General features: G+C 43.5%; 1 protein-coding gene across 4 annotated transcripts in view; it reads left to right on the forward strand.

The window, feature by feature from the left end:
• The window catches only part of ANO4 (anoctamin 4), a 255,081-nt gene that overhangs the window by 27,432 nt on the left and 204,864 nt on the right, over positions 1-22,785 (forward strand). For 3 of the 4 annotated variants that reach the window (XM_053257091.1, XM_053257093.1, XM_053257092.1), the window contains exon 1: positions 14,365-14,736. The exons of the other annotated variant lie outside the window; for it this stretch is intronic. The gene's annotated coding sequence lies outside the window, so the exon portion shown is untranslated. Of the gene's footprint in view, positions 1-14,364; positions 14,737-22,785 lie in introns of those variants that run through there. 4 annotated transcript variants of the gene reach the window in all.

Here is a 22,785-nt window from a genome sequence, read left to right on the forward strand (position 1 = left end):
GTGACTCTGCTGATCCTTTTGGATCTCTCAGTGGCTTTCAATACCATAGACCATGGTATACTTCTGGGTACCTGGATGAGGTGGGATGTGGTGGCACTGTTTTATAGTGGTTCCATCCCTAGCTCTCTGGTAGATTCCAAATGGTGTCACTTGGATACTGTTGCTCTGCAAAGTGAGAACTAAAGTATGGAGTTCCACAAGGCTCCATACTGTCTCCTATGCTCTTTAAAATCTACATGAAACCTCCGAGAGAAATCGTCAGGAGGTTTGGTGCAGGGTGTTATCAGTATGCTGATGACACTCAGATCTATTTCTCCATATCAACTTCATCAGGAAATGGCATAATTTCCCTAAATGCCTGCCTGGAGGTGGTAATGGGCTGGATAAGGGATAACAAACTGAAGTTGAATGCAAATAAAATAGAGGTACTGACTATGGGGGGTCAGGACACAAGAGATGGTTTATATTTGCCTGTTCTGGCTGGGGTTACACTCCTCCTGAAAGCTCAGGTATGTAGCTTGGGAGTACTCCTGAATCCAAAACTCTCTCTGGTTTCTCAAGTTGAGGCAGTGGCCAGGAGCACTTTTCATCAGCTTTGGCTGATACGTCAGCTGTGTCCATTTCTGGACGTAAATGACATTAAAACAGTGGTGCATATGCTGGTAACCTCTAGGCTTGACTACTGTAAGACACTCTACGTGGGGCTGCCTTTGTACATAGTCCAGAAACTACAATTGATACAGAATGCAGCAGCCAGACTGGTCTCTGGGACAACCCGAAAAGGCTATATAACACCGATTTTAAAAGAATTGCACTGGCTGCTGAAATGTTTATGAGCAAAATACAAAGTGCTGGTTATTATCTATGAAGCCCTCAACGGCTTGGATGAGCTGTTAAGAGAGTGCCTTCTTTGTCACAAACCCTGCCACCTATTAAGATCATATGGAGAGGTCTGGTTATGGTTGCTGCCAGCTTGTTTGATGGCGACTTGGGTCCGGGCCCTTTCTGTGGCTGCCCCAGGGCTTTGGAATATGCTCTCTGTTGAAATAAGAGTATATCCTTATCTGTTTGCTTTTAGGAAGACCCTCAAGATGCACCTGTTTTCTCAGGCTTTTAACTGAAACTAATTTTAAACTATTTAATTTGTTTTTATCTTAGGAGATTGTTTTTATTTATCTTATGAAATTTTAATTGTTTTTACCCTGTTTTACATTTGTTGTGTAATTTGTTCTGTACACCACCTAGAGAAGCACATATCAGGTGGCATAAAATATGATAAATAAATAATAAACAATCTTGGGGTGCTGGATCCTTTATCATCATCACAGTTGAATTTATGACTTTCAGGACTCTTTCAGTCTGCAAATGCTATGATCAAGTCATGTCTTTAAAAAAATCTTTACATTTCCCCCCCAAAGCTTTTCACAAGGAAATGTTGTTGCTCAATGATCTTCACTATTTTTGAAGCAGGGGCCTGCTTTGTCAAAATCCCTTCAATGTGAGTGCCATTTCCCACTGTGCTGACACTCTGCTTTTCACTGTGAAAACAGCACTGTAGTTTTCTCAGTGCTGGGAGGACTCTTTAAGAGAGATGGAGCCCTTTCTTAAGATCTCAAGTGCTGGAAGGGGTTACACTTCCCAGCACTCTGTGCACACCTTCTAAGCGGGGGGGGGGTAGTAGTAGGATGTGCAGGGACCACGTTCCGGTACTTCTTGGCTTCCCTGGCTGTTGGGGTGGACATGGCCTTGGGGACTGTCATAGAGAACCCCTGCACTTGTGAATTTGTAACTACATCATCGCTTCTAAGATGGTGCAGGGGCTCAAGAGGGCACCATTTCCCTTAAAAGGAGCACTCTTGGAACACAGCCCTCGGGCCACTCTCTGTGTGGGCCTGCCATGAGTTAATCCTTGTGTTTGAATCCCTGAGAGTCTCTTGACTCCAGAATGAAATCTTTGAGCCACTGAGGCTGGACCGTTCCCTGTGTGGGCTTGCCATGGTTAACCCTTGCCCTGACTACCTGGAAAACCCAGAACTCTTTTGCTAGTTGTGGGCATGCGAAGTCCCACAGCTTCTGGAATCCACTGCCTACCTTGCCCCCCTCTTTAGAAAAACCTTTGTAGCTTGCACTGTCCAAATCTTGCCTGGTGGAAATCAGCCCTTCTGTATTTGCACGAGTCAGTAGATATAGGACAGCTATTACTCTGCTCTTGATTCTCTCTTCTATATTTCTTTCTTCTCCTTCATTTCCCTTCTTTCTGTCCACACTCCAACTTCCTTCACAGCCATGATTGTCTCAAGGTTGCCCAAGCATCACAATTTACATTGTGCTTCTCTATTTTTATAAATAAACTTTATCCAGTGGCGGAGGGAGGCTGGCTGCGGTCCATGTTCGGCCGCCACCATAGCCCCCTGGCCCTGCCCTCATGTCTGACATCAGATGCAGGGGGCTGGCTAGCCATGACCCCCACTTCTGACATCAGGCACGGGGGCGTGTCTGGGGCCATGAGGCATGGCCGCTGGGGGTGACCACCTGGGTTCTTTGAACCCGTTCGCCTAATGGTGGCTCTGCCCCTGACTTGATCTCTTGTTTTCAAAAGCCTTGCCTCTAAGACTGTTGCTCCTCTGGGGTACCCTAATGTTGTCTTGCCAATGTCCAGATTGCAGGCCATTTATTATTTATACTTGTAAATTTGGTTTTGAGCAAAATTCCCTCAAGTAAGCTCAGGAGGGTGGTATGTGTATAGCATGCATGTGTGTGAGCAAGCATGGTAAGAACCTGGGTAGGTTTTTTAAACGTAAACATTAGTTTTTTTGGGGGGGGGCTGATCAGGACTGGGAATGAGGGGGGAATATTAAACCCATTCCACTTGTGTCACTGTCCCAACAGAAATGCCCAATTGGCACAAATTGGAACTTTCCTTTCAAGATTAGTAACAGCTTCAGGAGGCATGTTCATTGGGACCAGTATAAGCGAAAATGGCCACATATCCCCTGTCTGTATGCTGAAGTCCTGATCCTGACTGCCCCCGCCCCCCACTCACACATGGCTTCTATTTAACAAATATTAAAAATATTGTAAGTAAGGCACGCATACACCGGGGGAAAGTACACATTTCATGTAATGTGTAGCTTGACCCTCAAGCATTATGTGGGAAGTGCCTGACAGTCATGTTTATGGCAAGTGTGCGAGATATTTATGAATTTTATCATGTCATCACATGAGTTATTGTAGCAATAATAACATTGCAGAGTAGATTTTTGATGCATACCTTGTCTTTTATGGTATTATGCAGATCTAATATGATTATGCCTAGTAACATTCCTAGATTGCTTTTCTTAAAAGTTGGATGCTAATTTTTCTTTCAGCAAAAATGATTCCAAAAAGCAGGCTACATGCAAGCTTTCAGATGTAGGGAATCAGAGAGCCCTAGATGGCAAATGAATCAGAACGTGTTGTAAAGAACAATGAACAAAACCCAGTACACAACCAAGTGTATATAAAGGCTAGCCAATACATTAGCTTATCCATGTAGACAGATGAATATGTTTCATGCTTCGTTGTGATATGTATAGTTTGCTGCGTGGAGTCCATGCTAGTAACAGGCACTTCTTGGAACATCCAGTGCTGGATGTGAATTTTAAAAAGACATGCAAGATGATATAACTGAGAGTACACAGTCACCACATGGAAGCAAATGCAAGTGATATACTTATAGAGATGATATAACATGTGAATTAGAATCTGAAGCATACTTTAGCAGCAACTGTTCAGCACCATGAGTGGATCTAAAGCAATAAATGGCCATTTGTAACATGTAAACCACTTCTGTGTCTGAACCAATTCAAGTAACACTATATCTATCTATCTATCTATCTATCTATCTATCTATCTATCTATCTATCATATTTATATGCTGCCTGATATGTGTATCTCTATGTGGTGTACACAATTTAAAACAATATAAAATAGAGTAAGAACAATTAAAACAATTTTACAGAATAAACAAGTTAAAACAATTTCAAAGGTAAAAACAATTAAATAATTTAAAATTAATTTCAGTTAAAAGCCTGAGAAAACAAGGGAGGGTTTTCCTAAAAGCAATCAGAGATGGAGATGTTCTTATTTTGACAAGGAGCGAATACCAAAGCCCCGGGGCAGCCACCAAAAAGGCCCGTGTCCAAGTCACCACCAAACGAGCTGGCGACAACTGTAACCAGACCTCCCTAGATGATCTTAATAGGTGGCAGGGTTTTGTGACAAAGAAGGCATTCTCTTAATGGCTGGATCCAAGCTGTCGAGGCCTTTATACGTAATAACCAGCACTTTGTATTTCACTCAGAAACATATCGGCAGAGTCAGAGAACAGGCTGTTCTCTCAAGGGTCAAGACAACAGGCTGTAGGATGAACAGGAGTCCACAGGAGTCACAAACTGATCCAGTCTAATTCTATAAGAGTTGCTGGACATCTCCACAGTAGACTCTGCAGTAACTGTAACTGTTGTAAAACACTCAGAGACAGAAGTTTTGGGCGGTCTACAAATTTGAAAAATAAATAAATAAAATAAACTGTAGAATCCAGTTTGGCCCAAATACGAGAGATTTTATCCACTAAAAGTCATTGAAAATGTCACAGCTAGTCACTGATGGTTCCAAGTTCAAATCAAGAGGGAGGGTGCACATAGTAGGCCCCTTACAACCCTAGACAACTCCACTGGACATGAATTTGTGAAAGCAATGTGGGCAGAAAAGAACCATCTATCTGCCACCTGCAGTACCAGAGCATAAATCTTCAAATGTGCTCTGTGTCATGATTTATCGGATTTGCACTGAGTCTTCTTCCATTTGCACTCTAGTCATCCACCTCGCCACTTCAGCTCCCATAGTTCTTCCAAATACCACATGGCTAATGTTGAAGCAGGTCAGAAAGGACACTTAGGAGCAACTGTGTCTACTGCTCAAGTGAGTTCATTATTCCATGTTTGCACCAGAGCATTGACAGAATCACTAGCAGAGCCAACCCTAAACCCTTCCAAGGCTTTTGGAATCCTGTTGGATCCAATAACCTGGATCCTATTGTATCCAATATTCTATTGGATCCAATAACCCAGACCAACCTAATAGGTCCTTCAGCCCTGCAGAGGTGGGTTGTGCTTGCAAATCCTACCTTAACCAGATGGTGGTCCATCCATGACAATGGGGAGATGACAGGAGTCACCACTCACGGAACACCAACTTGATCAGAGCAAAATACCAAATTGAGCATGTGACCAGCATCATGTGTTGGTCCACAGACCACTTCGGATAGGCCCATCGTCATTGTAGCCACTATGAACTCCTGAGCCGCTCTTTACAAGCTGGTCCCAAAATGAACATTGAAGTCCCCCACCAATAACTACCTAGGCAATTCCAATGCAAATTCCACAACCAGGTCCATCAGCTCAGTTAGGGACTCTGTTGGGCAGCAGGGTGATCTGTACACCAACAGAAATCCCAGTCTATCCTTGGTCCCTAGGCTTAGGTACAGACATTCAGTATAGGCGAATTCCCTGTCAGAGATCCTGGTAAGGGAGATGGTAGAGGGAGATGGTAGACCAAAGTCACCTCATCTCCCCACCCACATCCTCTCATCTGCTCCACCATGGAGTATCCCACTGGGAGAAACTGGGACCAAACTGGACCACTAGCCCCTCCCAACCAGGTCTCCATCAGCCATAATCAAGCCATGGATTATCTCAGACTTATTTTGGACTGATCTGGCATTACAGAATAATAAGGTAAGGTTCTGTAGGTAATTGGCACTGCTTTCCAAGGACAAAGAGGTTGTAGGCCTGCTGGAAGGGAAAACAACAATTCAATTTGTGAGCTCCCTTCCCCTATAATGGCCCGCTGACCTGCTGACTAGCACCATATTCAAGTTCTGAATCAGGCTGTTTGTTCATTGGCTGCTGTAGGATGTAATAGCCTTAATAAGCTTTGGCATATCCTTAATCTGCACTGGAAAACTCATGTTTTAAGAATGGAAGATCTAGGTGGGGCTAAGGAAGTAGTCAACAGTTCATTTCCAGGCACCATTCAAAGTGCTGTTTTTAATATTTTAAGGCTCCAACTGAAGTACCAGCATAAGAGTGAACTGAATGGGGTGCCTACCCTGGGCATACTGCTGGGCTTAAAGGGAGGAGAGCTGGTCTTGTGGTAGCAAGCATGACCCCTTTGCTAAGCAGGGTTCACTGTGGTTTACATTTGAATAGGAAACTACATGTGTGAACACTGTAAGATATTCCCCTTAGGGAATGGGGCCTCTCTGGGAAGAGCACTTGCATGCAAAAGGTTCTAGTCTGTGTAGCCAGTACTGAGCTAGAAGGACCAATGGCATGACTCAGTATAAGGTAGCTTCCTATGTTCCTGTGTCCCTAAGAGGGGGCATCAGAGAGCCCTATGCCGCAGCCCATGCTGTAAGTGTACACTGGGCTGCTCAACTTCAGCCATCCTACAGATGTTGGCCTACAACTCCCATACCCCCTGGCTATTGGCCATGTGGCTGGAGATTATGGGAGTTATAGTTCAAAAACAGTTGGGGGCCAAAATTGAGCAGGCCTGGTGTACACTGAACCATCTAGTTCTTCAGACTCTTCTGGGTCACCATCAACTAGTCACCTCCTTCTCTATTACTGCCTTCCATCCAGTGGCATCACAATTTCAAAAAAAATCAAAAAAAATCTCTGCTCTTCTCTCTCCTGCTCCAGAGCAGGAGATGAAAGCACAGATCTTGGCTGTGTTCAGCTGAATCTGAATCTGGGCTGCCCCTGGCAAAAGCTGCTGAGGAAGCACCACCTTTACTTTCTGCTCCTTTTGTGGAACAAGAAAGGAAGGCACAGGACTTGGCTCAGTGGCAGTTCAAGACCTCTGTGCACCTGAGGCTGGGTATCAAATGCCATCCCTCCTTTGTGTGTACGTTCCTCCCCCTCTTTTCCCTTTTTAAAAAAGGTGGGGGTAGCAGAAGGGCATCCTGCCATCTCACTGGCACCCTTCCTCTCCTGCTCTGGAGCAGGAGAGGAAAACACAGGACTTGGCTGATGAAAACACAGGGTTTGGCCAGTGGATGAAGCAGCAGGCCCACTGCCTGGCAGGGGGCTGCTCCCTCCCATCTTTGGTAGATAAGAAGAAGAAGAAGAAGAAGAAGAAGAAGAAGAAGAAGAAGAAGAAGAAGAAGAAGAAGATGCAGAGGCAGTGGGATGATAAGGGGCAGCAGCAGCATTTCTTTTCTTGTCATACAGCTGATTAGGAGGCATAATTCTGGATTTCTGCCCTGGATGCAGAAACAATTGGTACTGGTTCTACTTGAATGGCAATTGACCTGATACCTTCTGCATGAACCTGCCCAGGTATTGAGGTCCTTCTCTGAGGCCTTTCTTCATGTCCTCCACCTGGGGTGTAGCTATAATTGAGCAGATGGGTTCAAAAAACCCAGGGGGGCCCAACTCCACCCCTCCCTATTTTCTTCATTATCTCCCTCACTCAGAGAGGCTGCCGGGGAGAGCAGAAACCACAGGCCCCTTCTTCCCTAGCCACACCCTGCCTCCGGCCTCAAAAGAAAGGCAGGTAGTCTTCTTGATTGTGCCTCCCCAGCTCCCAAGTGAAACTTGCTGGGACTGTCTGGTTTTTCAGCACCCTGTGAAGACCTTTTCATTTACCCAGGCATTTTAAGTTCTTAGAACTTTAGAGCTGAAGGTCTGTTGTTTTTTCTTTTCTTTTCCCAATTTCACTGTTGCTGGTTGCTTCTGTATGTGCACTTTTGTTGGCTCAAGATTTCTGTGCACCTGAGGCAGGGTGCCAAATCACGTACTCTTTATTTCGCCTGGAAACATATCAGCAGCCAGTGCAACAGCTTAAGACCAAGCATAATATAGTCTCTCCAGGTTACCCCAGAGACCAATCTGGCTGTTGCATTTTGGATTAACTGAATTTTCCGAACCATGTACAAAGGCAGCCCCATGTAGAGTATGTTGCAATTGTCAAGCCTGGAGGCTATCAGCTGATGCACCATTGTTTTGAGATCGTTCTCTTCAAGGAATGGATGCAGCTGTCAAATCAGCTGAAGCTGATGGAAGGCACTCCTGGCCATAGCCTCCACCTGAAATACCAGGGTGAGGCCTGGATCCAAAAGCACTCCCAAGCTGCATACCTGCGGGAGTGTATCCCCATCAAGTACAGGAAGATCTAACTCATCCCTCAAATTAATGAGTGCCTTCATCTTGCTTGGATTCAGCTTCAGTTTGTTATTCCTCATCCAGCCCATTACTGTCTGTAGGCAGGCATTTAGGGAATGAGTACCATTTCCTGTTGATGATGATTGATAAGAAGGAGAAACTGATAGCATACTGATAACACCCTGCACCAAATCTCCTGATGACCTCACCCATCGGTTTCATGTAGATATTAAAAAGCATTGGTGACAGACTGGAGCCCTGAGGGACTCCATATAAGCTCCCATTTCGAAGAACAACTGTTCTGTTCTAAACAAGCTCCACCATCTGGAATCTACCCGAGAGACAGGAGCAGAACCACTGCAATGCAGTGCCTCCTTACCCCAATTCCCCCAGGTAATCCAGAAGGATACCATGGTTGATGGTATCAAATGCTGCCCAGAGATCCAAAAGAACACTCCCTTTGTCGATTCCCTGGTAAAGGTCATTCATCAGGCCTACTAAGGCTGTCTCAGCCCCATAACCAGCTCTAAAGCCAAATTGAAATGTGTCTAGATAATCGGTTTCCTCCAAAACCATCTGGAGTTGGTTAGCTACTACTCTCTCAATCACCTCGCCCAACCTGGGGAAGACTGGCCTTTAACTATTCATTGCTGAGGGATCTAGGGAAGGCTTCTTGAGAAGCGGTCTAACCATTACCTCTTTCAAACAAGGAGGCATCCTACCATCCCTCAACGATGCATTAATGATAACTAGGCCACCTCCAACAATTTCTCTGCTAGCCAGAAGCAGCCATGTTGGGCAAAGATCCAGAGAAAAGGTGGTAGGCCACACTGCCTCAAGCAGCTTGTCCACATCCTCAGGAGTCACAGATTGAAACTGATCCAATCTAATACTGTAGGAGGGATTGCTGGACACCCCGGCAGAAATAGTGGAGTCCAAGTCGGCCCTGATACAAGACATGTTTTCCACAAAGAACCCATTAAAAGCATTACAGAAGAACTTAGTCTCCAGGACTAAAACTGAAGCTAAACCATTCGAAACTGGAGGGGCATAAATTTACACTCCTCATGACCCAGGAAAACTCTGTTGAACACGAACCTGCAGATGCAATGCGTGCAGACCAGAATTGGGGTTTTATTGCATGCACCACCACCACATAAACCTTCAAATGGGCTCTACCTGTATGCTGTGCCCTGTCAGATGCAATCTGAATTCTTCTCCACTTGTGTTCCAGTCTCCTACCTTGCCGCTTCAGCCCCCAGATTACTTTTTCCAGATATGACAATCCACTAGAGGGCACCCTCAGGCACATCAGCACATTATTTATTGAAGCAATGAATCATGATCAAAATAATTAAAACTTTGAAAGATTAATAGTATCCAAGAAGGCGAATTAACAGTTCAGTCTAAAAAAATAGTTGTAAAATACCTTTCGGCGTTTTCTTGGTGTGAACTGCCTTCCATTCCTGCAGGAGAGGATCCCTGTTTTTAAATAATTGTTCCTCCTGCCCACCTGGCATGGAATTCTGCACAGGGTGTTTTCTGATTTTTAATATATTTATTTAACATATTTTTCTACTGCCCTAAATGCACATGCACACGGTTTTCCAGCAAGGAAGAAGGAGCTGGAAAGCTTGTGTATATATAGCACAACTTATTTGTGTAATCCCCTGTTCTGACTTCCCTTTCCCTTCTGGGGGGGTGATTGAATAAAATAGGGAGTATCATGTAGCACTCCTGATAAGCCACTAGACACACACCATATCCGAGAAAATGATGACTTGCCCAAGGCCCATACAGTTAAGTCTATAAACATGTTGGAATCAGGTATCCCGGGTTCAAGAATAACTTTCTTCACTGGATCACAATAACTTGTCCAAAATCCTTTGTAAAAGATTTTAATGGGCAAATTTTGCCTTTCTGGGTATAGTTCATAACGTCTTCACCTAATGAGCTGATCTCATGTTGGGTATTGGTAGATTAAATATCTAATAATGCAAAAGAGTATTACTAGTTTTCAAGCATCCTCTCTGAATCATCATAACCACCAGAGAGCCAGCGTGGTGTAGTGGTTAGAGTGCTGGACTAGGACTGGGGAGACCCAAGTTCAAATCTCCATTCAGCCATGGGTGACTCTGGGCCAGTCACTTCTCTCTCAGCTTAACCTACTTCACAGGGTTGTTGTGAGGAGAAACTCAAGTATCTTTGGTCTGGGCTCCTTGGAGGAAGAGTGGGATATAAATGTAAAAATAATAATAATAATAATAATAAATTTATTGGGTTCATTTCAGAAGGCACTAGCATTTCTAATTTTCCTGGCTCACATTTGATTTGGCTGCTTTTGTTACAGTGGCTGACTCTCTGGTATGTCTGTAAATGAACATGGTTGAAATCACTTACAAGAATATCAAAATTGTCAGGGTGCTCCCTCATGTCATAAACTAGAAATCGCATAAACATAATCCCAGAGACCTTGCTTACTTGGAAAATATGAACATGGGGCATTTGTCCATCTCCTCCTCAAAATGGGGAATTCATTCTGTAACCTCCAAATACCTATAGTATTTTTACACCAGGTAGAAAGCTGGAATTTGGTACACAAGTAATGCAAGACCTCCTGATTACTAGAGAACGCTGAAAATGAGGCACTTTCATATCTAACAGGGAAAAAGGTGGTTAACTTTAAGACATAGAGTTTACCTCATAATAGGGAGCAACATTCTGGCACAAAGTAAAGATGGAATATTGGATTCCATTGCCTTTTCACACAGGTTAGCTCTGGGAGAGATCAGTCAGGAATATGTTTCTATGCTTACAGAATGCAAATTTAATTTATTGGGGAGACAGAAAGAAAGACAGACAGAAAGAAAGACAGACAGACAGACAGACAGTCAGACAGATAGTATACACTAACCCAGGTCTGAGTTTCTATTTATCTGATTGGGACTTTTCTGTTTATCTGATTTGGATTGATAAGAGATTCAGTATTGGGTGTTGAAAAGCACTTAGTAGTGCAAAGTTACTTGTGTCCTGGCATAGCCCCAATGGTGGCCCCAATATTATCTCTATCTATCTCTATCTCTATCTCTATCTCTATCTCTATCTCTATCTCTATCTCTATCTCTATCTCTGTCTATCTATCTATACACACACACACACACACACACACACACCCTTTCAGGGGCGCACCTAGGTAATTTTGGTGCCCAGAACCTAAGGGCTTTGGAGGCCCCGCTCCCATGAGTTAAAAGTTATTTTAAAAAGAAGTTATACCTGCATTTTTTTGAAGTGGCACTGAAAGGTCCAGGGGGGCCTCCTGCCTGCCGCCACCCCACCCCGCCACTGCCCTGCTGTCCTTTGAAAACTTCAAAAATTCTAGTTGCACCATGCTCAGCCAGGGTGTGTGTGGGGGGGTGAGCCAAGCAGGCCTCCCCCACCCCTGTGGACCTGGCGTCGGCTGGCGGAGCGGGACTTGGGAGCAGTCGCTGCTGGGCTCGACCGCTGGGCCCAGAGTGGCCCTTGAGAACTGCGAGGAAGCTCTGGAGTGCCTGCTTGGAGCTTCCTCACAGTTCTCAAGGGTCGCTCTGGGCTGAGCAGTCAAGCCCAGCGGCTGCTCCCAAGTCCCACTCTTCATGCCAATGCCAATGCCGACGCCACATCCACGGGGATGGGGGAGGCCTGCTCGGCTCATCCCCACACACACCCACACCCCAGCTGCGCACATGGTGTGGCTAGAATTTTTGAAGTTTTCACAGGGCAGCAGCAGGGTGAGGTGGTGACAGGCAGGAGGCCCCCCTGGGCCTTGGAGGCCACAGGACACATCCCCAAGATCTGGGGTTTAGAGCGCCTCTGGCCTCAATACATGTTGCATTCACATGCCAGTAATCTCAGCCCAGATTAAAGTCATACTTGCCCGTTAAAAATCTTTTAAATATTGTAGCTCATCATGCAAGCATCAAAAAAACTTTAGGGTACTTCCTCATGATCTGTGTGGTACATATAAGTCCACATAAGCTCGTTACTGGAAAAATGTGAAAATAATACAATCTGTTTTTCTCTTCTTTGAAAAGGGGATATAAAGTATAACCTTAATTTGCTAAAGTGGTTTCATATTAAATTAGACTGCTGAACCCTCATAGTTGTATATGTCATAATAATATGAGGTAATCCTCAGTTTAGGCGAATTAAGGTGTTTTTTAATCAGCTAGACAGCTGAATAATATTATATTCATAACTACTCACAGTAATGTCATGAGTTTACCTCACAACGTTATTCACAAAGGTTTTACCTCATAAGAATGCCCAGCATGCCATTATAGAGCAAGCCAAATCAATTTCCAGTAACAGCAGAGACACTCTTCCTCTGGACTTTGGGGCTGAAGTCCAGGGCCTCCACACACCCCTGCCCCCACCCCCAAATCCTCTTTAGTCTGTCCTGGGTGCTGTGGTTTGTGCCCTCAAGAACCTATGTATTAAAAAAAAAAAGATGCTGAACTTGCAGCAGAGGGCCTCCAAAGGACTTTAGGTCCAGGCTCCAAAATTACCTAAGTGCACCTCTGAGTAACCGTAAAATGCAAACCAGAATGCATCTTTATCTTTCCTTTCTTTTTCTAGGCATCACTATGGATCAGTATAAATTTTGGTCACCTCTGTTAGTGCTCCCCCCCTCGCCCGCCACAGATGATAAACTGTGGAGCACCAATTGCATATTCATCATATTGAAGTTGATGAACCACCATTTTAAGAACTGCACCTGCAGCAATAGGCTGCATATGACAAATGGTATCTATTCTCGTTTTCATCGCAGCTATTTTTGTCCATGTTTCATTTTAGGACTGTGGTTTCTTAAAATTGTAGCTGGGAGAGTGTGTAAAAAAGAGTAACCCACTATATATACAAAAGGAGTCTAACTCTCACCTTCCATTTGAAAGTTAAGAAACAAGATACTAGTCATGGTTGTGGAAACAAGCTTGGAAATGTATAGGCAAGGAACACAGGAAGCTGCCTTATACCCGATCATACCATTGTCCATCTAGCTCAGTATTGTCAACACTGAGTGGCAGTGGCCTCTCCAAGGTTTCAGGCAGGAGTCTTTATTTCCCAGCTCTATCAGGAGATGCCAGGGATTGAACGTGGGGGCTTCTACATGCAGAAAGCCCCACCCCAAGTTTATAAAGAGTACTATAAATTCAAAAAAACTAATCTGTATATTTTCACCCCTGGTCAGGAAGAAAAATATTTGCACTTCATTTTTTCCTCAGTCCCATTTTCTCTTCTCATGAAAACAGTTCATTCATATTCTCATTCCATATTCTCACAGCTCTCCTGCTGCATAGAATCAAATTGAAAATCAATCTAGGCACTGTAGAATTAAGCGGGGAATGCATAAATACACGTATTTGCATTTGTTTTCACAAAAGGGGCCCAGAGTTTATTCTGATGATAAACTGCAGGAATTTGACTGCAGAACTCAGAATTTACATTGTAGATATAGAATTTCCTTAATAGCACCACGGTGATGACCAAATTTGTTTTCTACACAGTTCATTAACAGTGGCAACTCTCAGTTTTTCATCCTGTCATATGTTGCCCTCTCTGTAATGTAAACATGCTCTAATGTTAAATAATGAATAATTGATGGAATTGGAAGTAGGCTTCAAGTGTAAACCATAGCAGAACATTAAGTTTCAGTTGATGCCGGAAGGCAGGAAGGGACCACAAGAGACTCCCCGAAACGTAGGACAGTCTTGTGCTGTGGTGGAAGTGTAGAGATAGAAAAGTAGTGCACACTGGAATAGCAAGCAAGCATTAAGACCTCATTATGGACACTGTTTTAAAAAGGGCTGTGAACGGAAACCACGCTGCCTGTGGACAGCTCATTCGTCTGCCGGGGAAATGAAAGCCTCCAGGATCAAGAGAAACAGATTGCCCTAGGAGCGTCATTGTGCAGGCAAAGGAAATGTGTTGCTCGCCTCAGTGCTGTGCTGTCAGGGGCTTTGGTTAACTCTCCTGCTGGCACAGCTCAAGGGCCACCTGATTGGCTGTTGGCAATGACTGATTAAGAATACTGATGCTGCTGGCTCAGTGGCTCTCCACTCAGTTCTTTTCCCATTCCCCAACTCCTCCCCCCCCCCCACCCATCATATCTCTACAGGGCAAATAATTGTGAGCATATGAAGACAGCAGGGGTTAAAAGAAAAGAAAAGAGAAAAAAAACAGCCACTACCATACCGCGTAGCTTGAGTGTGTGACGGGAGAAAAACAACAGTCTGTTTTAGCTGCAGTGCTACAGAGGAGTCTGACTTCTTTGTACCCCAGCACAAACTGCTTACAGGTTTGGAAGGCGGTGGGAAGACTTGCCTGATACGTGTGCGTGTCCGTCTGGCTGTGTGTAGTGAGCATCCCATCCGTCACCTTGCCTTTCTCCAGACGGCTGCTTGCCGAGCGTTATTTGGATCTCTTACCGCTGAATACATTTCAAAAGGACCCTCTAAGCTGGTTCTCTTCAAATCTTTCTGTTTTTATGGTAAGTACTGGTATGTGCATAGAGTAAGCTTGCTGCAGTGCCCCACCATGCTCTCTCGCTCTCTCTTCCCCTCTATGGTTCACAGCTAAGCCTCATGACCTTCATTTTCTGCCTCATTTTTGTTCTACCCTCGTGATAATTGCGTGTGTTTAATGAACTAAATGCAAGTTTCTCCTTTTGTGTTTAATCCCCAAAGCCCCCAGGGTGTACATAGCAACTGGAATCCTCTTTGTCCTTGAAAGAGGAGGAAAGGAAATATGCTGGGGATCTTCCTCTACAGTCATGTATAGGAATCCCACAGAAATGCAATAGGGCATTTGATAAAGGTGTCGTCACTCCCAGATAAAGGTCTGCACCACAAAAATAGCATCATGCTGTAAGGAAGTGGGGGAGCAAGCCACGCTTGTAATTGCTGGGCTTTAAGAAGGGGGGAACACATGTGCTTTGAACCAGCCTTTTCTCATTACTGTTTACAAGGGATTAAGTACAAATATCTGAAAAGATAAACTGGACATTGAAAGGAACTCTCCTTGGGGTTGATGAAGTCAACCTGCAGAAAGGAGGAAGGGAGGGGATAACTTAGCTTAACAAGTCTTACATACATCTAATCTGCTTTGAGTCTTTAAAACCCTAATACTGATGTGTTTTGCAACTCTTTGGGGAGAAGGGGAAAATATACATATTTCCTAACAGTAAATGTGTATTTGCTTTGACCAGTACTTTGTCATATGTTGGCAACTTTGACTTGAATGTGCAGGCTGTTATTTGATATATTGTAGAATTAAGCAGTCTCCTAGTTAGTAAGTTCTTTCACCTCCCCTCCTCATACTTGCCTTTTTAAGGAAAAAATATTTAAACTGCACATTTGTTACTATGAGGTCATACTGCACAATATTTTTTTCAGAATGAAATATGTCAAGATCTGAATCTATACAATGGATTGCTTAAGTATTCTCAGAATATCTTTAGGTGAATATAGCACATAAATACTTAGAGATCCACAAAATAAAGTTCAGTGTTTCATTTCAAATATTATTCAGGTTTAACACCCACAACTAAGGTAACTTGTACATAGAAAGGAACCTATGTGGTTCTGGTGTAAGGGCATTTGCTGTAATAGAGAGAAGTCAATCTGCTTGCAGGAAGAGACCTCTGGACATGGACCAGCATAAATGGGGGACAATAGGAACATAGGAACATAGGAAGCTGCCATATACTGAGTAAGACCATTGGTCTATCAAGCTCAGTATTGTCTTCACAGACTGGCAGTGGCTTCTCCAAGGTGGCAGGCAGGAAACTCTCTCAGCCCTATCTCGGAGAAGCCAGGGAGGGAACTTGAAACCTTCTGCTCTTCCCAGAGCGGCTTCATCCCGAGGGGAATATCTTGCAGAGCTCACACATCAAGTCTCCCATTCATATGCAACCAGGGCAGACCCTGCTTAGCTATGGGGACAAGTCATGCTTGCTACCACAAGACCAGCTCTCCTCTCCAATCCAGGATTATGTTGTACAATGCACACTGCCTAATAGGTGATCAGCGCTGTCAGCTCTGACAGCGCTGATCACATCTTTAACTGAGGAGATGTCCACAAGCACAACAGTAGGTGTAAGCCTTCTGCTCTTTCATGATGTTCCTTGACTTCTTCTTGGACCCAGGCCAGAGAGTGTCTTTTAAGCTGTACTTCTAGTTACCTTTCTTTCCTGGATGCAGAAAAGAGAGGGACTGTTATATAAGCTATGGTTTTTAATTGTATAGCACATTGTGATTTGGGGACACTGACCCATTGACCTATTATATGAACACCAACAGTTTAATCCCATAGAAGTCCATCAGACAAAAGAGGCTTCCAAATAAACTCTCAAGATTACCTAGTGTGCAGACTGGACCCACTAATAACAAGCACTTCTTTAACTAATAATTGGGCCTGTGACACCGGTAATATGATGTATAGGTTGGCTCTTAGTTGTCACTCCTGATTTAGAAATGAAAAGACTATCTGTTGGGTAGCTACTGGAAAACCTGAGCTGTGATGGTACTGCATTTCTGTAGGCAGAAAGGGCAGTGAAGTAGGAGATAAAATTTATCTTCAAAACAAAAGTGGGAACTGCCTCAATCAAGGCATTATTTATTTGTTTATTTATTTACATTTATATCCTGCTCTTCCTCCAAGGAGCTCAGAGCAGTGTACATGGTTATTTTTTATCCTCACAACCACCCTGTGAGTTATTTAGCCAGGTATCATAGCAGGAGGCTATGCTGGGCAGATAAAGAGTTGTTTGTTTCCTGTTTCCAGCACTTTGTTTTTCTGCATAAGCAGCCTGAAAATGTCCAGGGTTAACAGTACCAAAAAATTAGAAAGGGTAAGGGGTGTAGCTATAATTGAGTGGATTGGTTCAAAGAACCTGGGCCCCCCAGCTCCCACCCCTCCCTATTGTCTTCATTAGCTCCCTCAGTCGGAGGGGCCACTGGGGAGAAGGGCAAAGATGGGCCCCCTCTCCCCTACTTACACTCCTGGAAAGGGCAAAAATATATTGATTTCACACTTCCCACCTGTCTCTCTGTCTGTCTGTGTGTCTCTCTCTCTCTCTCTCTCTCTCACACACACACACACACACACACACACACACCCCTAGATAATTTTGTAGCCGGGACCTAAAGGCCTTGGGAGCCCCCCCCCCCTCCCCTGCAAATAAAGCATCATCATGCTCCACTGGGCGACCACACCACCCAGGACAGACTAAAGAGGATGGGGGGGGGGGCATGGGCTGTGGAGGCCCTGGACTTCGGCCCCGAAGTCCAGGGGTAAGAGTGCTTTGTGCCTCTGCGCGCACATACACACACACACACACACACACCCCAAATCAGTCTACAATACTGACCACACTGTGTTACAACTTCAGCAAAGAGCAAATGCATGGCAGAAAGATTTTTGCAGAAGAAATAATTTCAAATGATTTTGCAAGTAATCCAGTTCACATGCTTGGATATAAAACTGGTCTGAGTCTAGGCTTTAGTCTAGGTCTAGGTCTACCCAGACTGAAGATCTGATAATGTTTAGCGCTTGTGATATAGTTAGCACAATCCCTTGCGCTTTCTTTGTCCTCTGCTGGGATGGAGTGGGGATACTATCTGTGTCATGTTTCTTCCTCAGAATACTTCCACAGTGGAGAGCTCTATTTGTACTTTTAATGTGCTGTGCAATGCAAAAGCCCACTTTAGTTACAGTTACAGAAGTATTTGTGTGTTGTGCAACAACATAAATACATAATTCTTGAAAAATGTATGAAATCTGCCTTTTGTTCAAGTGAGCAAAGGAAGTCTGCTGTATACTTTTTAATGGCATCGATGCAGCTGCTTTTGTATAGCAAAACTTTGCATTGTGTTATTGCAACCTGAAGGAGTCTCAATACACCCCACTGAAATGTCATCTCAAATGCTAGCAGGTGATGATGATGCTTTTTCAGACCCCGTTCACACCTCTGTTTATGTGCAGGGCTTGCTAAATGGCATTTGTTGACAGCTCAGTGTATAAAATTGCATCCACAGGCTATTATTTCCTATAACCTTTGTTAAAAAGTTATGATGAGTGAGGAGAATGCTTGGACAAGGCTATTCAGGGTCTTGCATTTCAACTAAACACCAGGCACACAGGACAAAAACACTCTACAATTTGATCACCTGATTATAGTTAAAAACTAGAGTTACTTTGGCATGTCCTCTCCCTGTTACATTGAATTGACTAGGCTGCAGCTTTAATTACTTGATTGCTTGATTTAGTAAAAACATTTCCATACCGCCCCATAGAAAGATGTCCCTGGGCTGTTCACAGTCTAACTACTCCCAGACTACATACCTGCTCTTCTGGGTGACTGCAACCCCATCCAGAACAAGCAGATCTAAACCACTTCCTAAGTCTCAGCCTCCTACAATGAGTACTCTGTCTTGCTTGGATTCAGCCTCAGTTGTTCACCCTCATCCAGCCCATTATCACCTCCAGGCAACCATTTAGGGAAGTTAGGTCATTTCCTAATGAAGGATTTCATTTGAGTGTCACCAGCATATTGATAACACTCTGCACCAAATTCCCTGATTATCTCTCCCAGCTGTTTCATGTAGATGTTAAAAGGCATTGGAGACAGTATGGAGCCTTGTGGGACTCCATACCAGAGCTCTTGTTTTGAAGAGCAACAGTCTCCAAGCGACACCATCTGGAACCTACCCAAGAGGTAGGAGTGGTAGCAATGGTAGCAGCATAAGCAAAGAATAATGCCGTATTTATGTGGTCCCCAGGTTCACGTAAATTGGAGATCCTTTCTCTAATCCCCATCCAAAATAGTGACAGGAATTTTACTAATATGTAAATAAAGGAAAGATTAAAGTCAAAATGCAGATAAAGTTATACCATATAAGTGCTTTCTGTCACTAAAAAATCAGCTTTGTATTCTTCAAAGGTTGGGTAATACATACATTCTGCTAGAACCTAGATCTTTCAGATCTTTTCAGATCATATGGTCCATTACATATACATCCAACTTCAGTGATCAACAATACTCAGCATATAGCAGATCAGGGAGCACCCTAGCAGAGCACCACAGCAGAGTGAGGTGCTGCACAAATCACCAGTGGGCCTAGAGGAAAGGAGGGGGCTCAGATTTATAGGAGCAGGGGCATCTCCTCCACTCCACCTGGAGGGCCAAGTGGGGATGCTGGTAATTGTAACTGCTGTTGCTGCTGCTTCTTATTGCCACCAGCTGGTGATCTCAGAAGAAGTGGGCTCTGGCTCCTCTGTTTGCTGTGGCTGCTACCGCCACGTGGTTGTCCCAGAGCAAATGGGTGGATGAGTGAGGCAGAAGCAGATGGCAGCCCACTCATAAGATTAGCTGAGCTGAGATTGTATAGCTTTGTGTGCATGTTAGAGTCCATAGGCTTGGTTATACAAAATGGTGGCACCTAGCCACACTGCTGAGGACTTCAGTAGATAGTGGACCTCTGTCAGTGCATGAGGCTGGCCAAGTGCACTATGCTGGTCACTGATGCTAAGCCTGTGGCAGATCTCTCTGAAAGATCAGGTCACATTTAATAGAAATGCAAAAAATGTGGGAGTTACTCTAAATATTCATGGCTATGAATGCTTTTAAAAAATTATTATTATTTATTATTAATTTGATTTCTATACCGCCCTTCCAAAAATGGCTCAGGGCGGTTTACAAAGAGAGATAACAAACAAATAAGATGGCTCCCTGTCCCCAAAGGGCTCACATTCTAAAAAGAAACATAAGACACACACCAGCAACAGTCACTGGAAGTACTGTGCTGGGGGTGGATAGGGCCAGTTACTCTCCCCCTGCTAAATAAAGAAAATCACCACGGTAAAAGGTGACATCATGTTGCTTCCTTTGGAGGGCATCTAAAGGCTGCATAGAAAACAATTGCTGGGGCGGAGGACACCTTTCTGTTCTTCATTCAGTGAGCCAAAAACACTCATTGGTCTGATGAAGTAACTGATGACTTCATCCATTATTACTGGTTGACCACAGTAGTGCTTTGTTTAAAAGATTACTCAACTGACATTCATTAATAAATTTGTATAGCTTTATGTCCTATCAGCAAAAGCTGATAGCACATTGAGTGAAAATAGCACATTGAATGTTCATGTTATGTTTCCACTTTCTTCAGGGTCTGTTTTTTACATGTGCATTTCTCATGCATACGAATACCCTTTTGATCTTGTGATGTAGGCTGCAGTTCTGCACTCAAATTATGCCCAATTATAGCTGGATCCTAAACACTTATATTTGTAAGTAAGACCAACAATTTCAGTAGAATTTGGTAGGTGTGCTTAAGTCTACAAAGTCCATTGTCTTGAGGTGTAAAATACAATCTCAAATTATTCTTCCACAGAAGGAATTGGCTTTTGCTTCAGTGGTTAGTGGCCAGGAATATGCTCTCAAATATGTTTGATTAGTTTGAACAAATCACACTTCCTCTCTTCTTTGAACTTCTAAATCGGAAAATTTTTAGTCCAAAGTTGTAATAGAAAATTTTCACTTTTAAATAATGTTAAGTATTAACAAATGTATTGTGGTATATACTTTTGTGGGCCAGATTCTACTTTGTCAGATGCTCTGGCTCATGAAATCTTATACTCCCATAAATGTGTAGGTCTTCAAATTCCAAAAGACTTTTAATGCAGCAGACTCAGTGATTCATCTAGAATTTGTTTCTGTTAAATAAATGTAGGAAACATATTTTCTGGGCGCATAATTTTATCCAAATCAATTCAGTTTCAGTTGTGCTGGTTTGATAATCTTAGGGGCAAGATCTTGAACCATTATCCTTAATACCTAAAAGAAGATGCAATTCAAACTCTTCTATGATGCCTTAAGCTGGATCTTTAATGTTTCACCTTCAAATATAATAAAAAGAATAGTGAGATATTTTAGATTCAGAGTGTATATTACAAATGTTCCATCTTCAAGGATAAAGCATGTATTACTTAGGGCAAGTTCACATGATCAGAGCAATCTCTGTCAAACATTAAAATGCATGGCGCTTATGCTCCCGATTTCCACTCATGTGAACCCGGATGTTTTTGGCAATGTTGGGTCAGCACCACACCAACCCGACATTTAACTAGGGTTGTTAATCTAGGATTTGAGCTCTGATCAGGATGCTTAAATGCCTTGGCTTCTAGACCACATATTTGTGTCAATGGGCAAAGAATGGGCATCCTGATTTTAGGTTATAGGTCTTGATCCCTGACCATTTTACTAGAGTATCTTATTAACTTAGGCACATAAGATATGCAGCAGATGCAATTGCACTGGGACAATAATCACTGCACTCCTAGATTCTATGTATGGGTTGCATCCAGGGGTGCAGCTATAACTGAGTGGATGGGTTCAAAGAACCCGGGCCCTCCAGTTCCTGAGGGCCGCCCGCTCCACCCCTCCCTATTTTCTTCATTATCTCCCTCACTCTGAGGGGCTGTTGGGAGAGGCGTGAACACAGGTCCCCCTCTTCCCTAGCTATGCCCCTGGTTGCATCTCTCCCCCCCGCCCCGCCACCATTCTCTACTCAAGTCCCTTGCCTCCTTCACCATCTAATAAACTTACCTAGAGCCTTTGGAGTTGGGCTGTATATAAATAATATAATATAATATAATATAATATAATATAATATAATATAATATAATATAATATAATATACACCCATCAATTGTCCTCCCTTTTTTGTTGTCATATCCAGGAAATGCAGGTTTTCTTGCATTCTTGGTCCTCTCCCACACAGGTCTCCAAACCTCAGCCTTTCTGATGTCCATAATGTGTTTGACGTCACAGCTACTCAACCAATCAACGAGGAAAGCAGAATGTTCAGACAGAAAAAAAGCCATATGTGTACCATGGCAGCTTGGTGGTGTCTGAAATAAATAACAAAATGTTATTTGGGGTTGACAGTACAACTTCATATTTGCATTTACAAATTATCGGAAGGCTTTTACCAGAGTATTAGTTTTATTTACCTATTTGTTTCTATTTGGGAGATGTACCAACTTGTGAATGCAGATAACACGGTATCCCTCCTTCATTCATAACTCCTAATAATGGCACAGAGAAACAGAATTAAATGTGACTTTTCTTACCTTTTGCATGTGTAAGAAAGGGTCTACTCCTAAGGGGGTAGTTTAACTTTTCTGCAGCACAAAGAAACACACTGGCAGAACTATCAATCTCTTTTGTGTTTGCCAAAAGTTTCACAAAAGAGTGATTTGAGTCAGTAGCAACAAGCCATCACATATCTTTTCCATATGCACTTCTGCCTCCCTGTATGCCTATATCCAGATAAACCCAATCCATGCATGGCACCACTGTGCCTTGCAAAGAAGGACCAGTGGCAGTTGCTGTACTAGCACTGGAGCCAGGATTGCTTCAAAGTCTGCTCAAGGAGATTGCTTGGTGTCCCCTTGTACTGGTGTGAGGACCATTGGTGCCTAATCATCAGCTGCAACCTGAGACCTGAGTCTCATAAGATCAGGCTGTTAGTGGTTT

Source organism: Hemicordylus capensis, chromosome 5 (genome assembly GCF_027244095.1).
Source record: "Hemicordylus capensis ecotype Gifberg chromosome 5, rHemCap1.1.pri, whole genome shotgun sequence".
NCBI lineage: Eukaryota > Metazoa > Chordata > Lepidosauria > Squamata > Cordylidae > Hemicordylus > Hemicordylus capensis.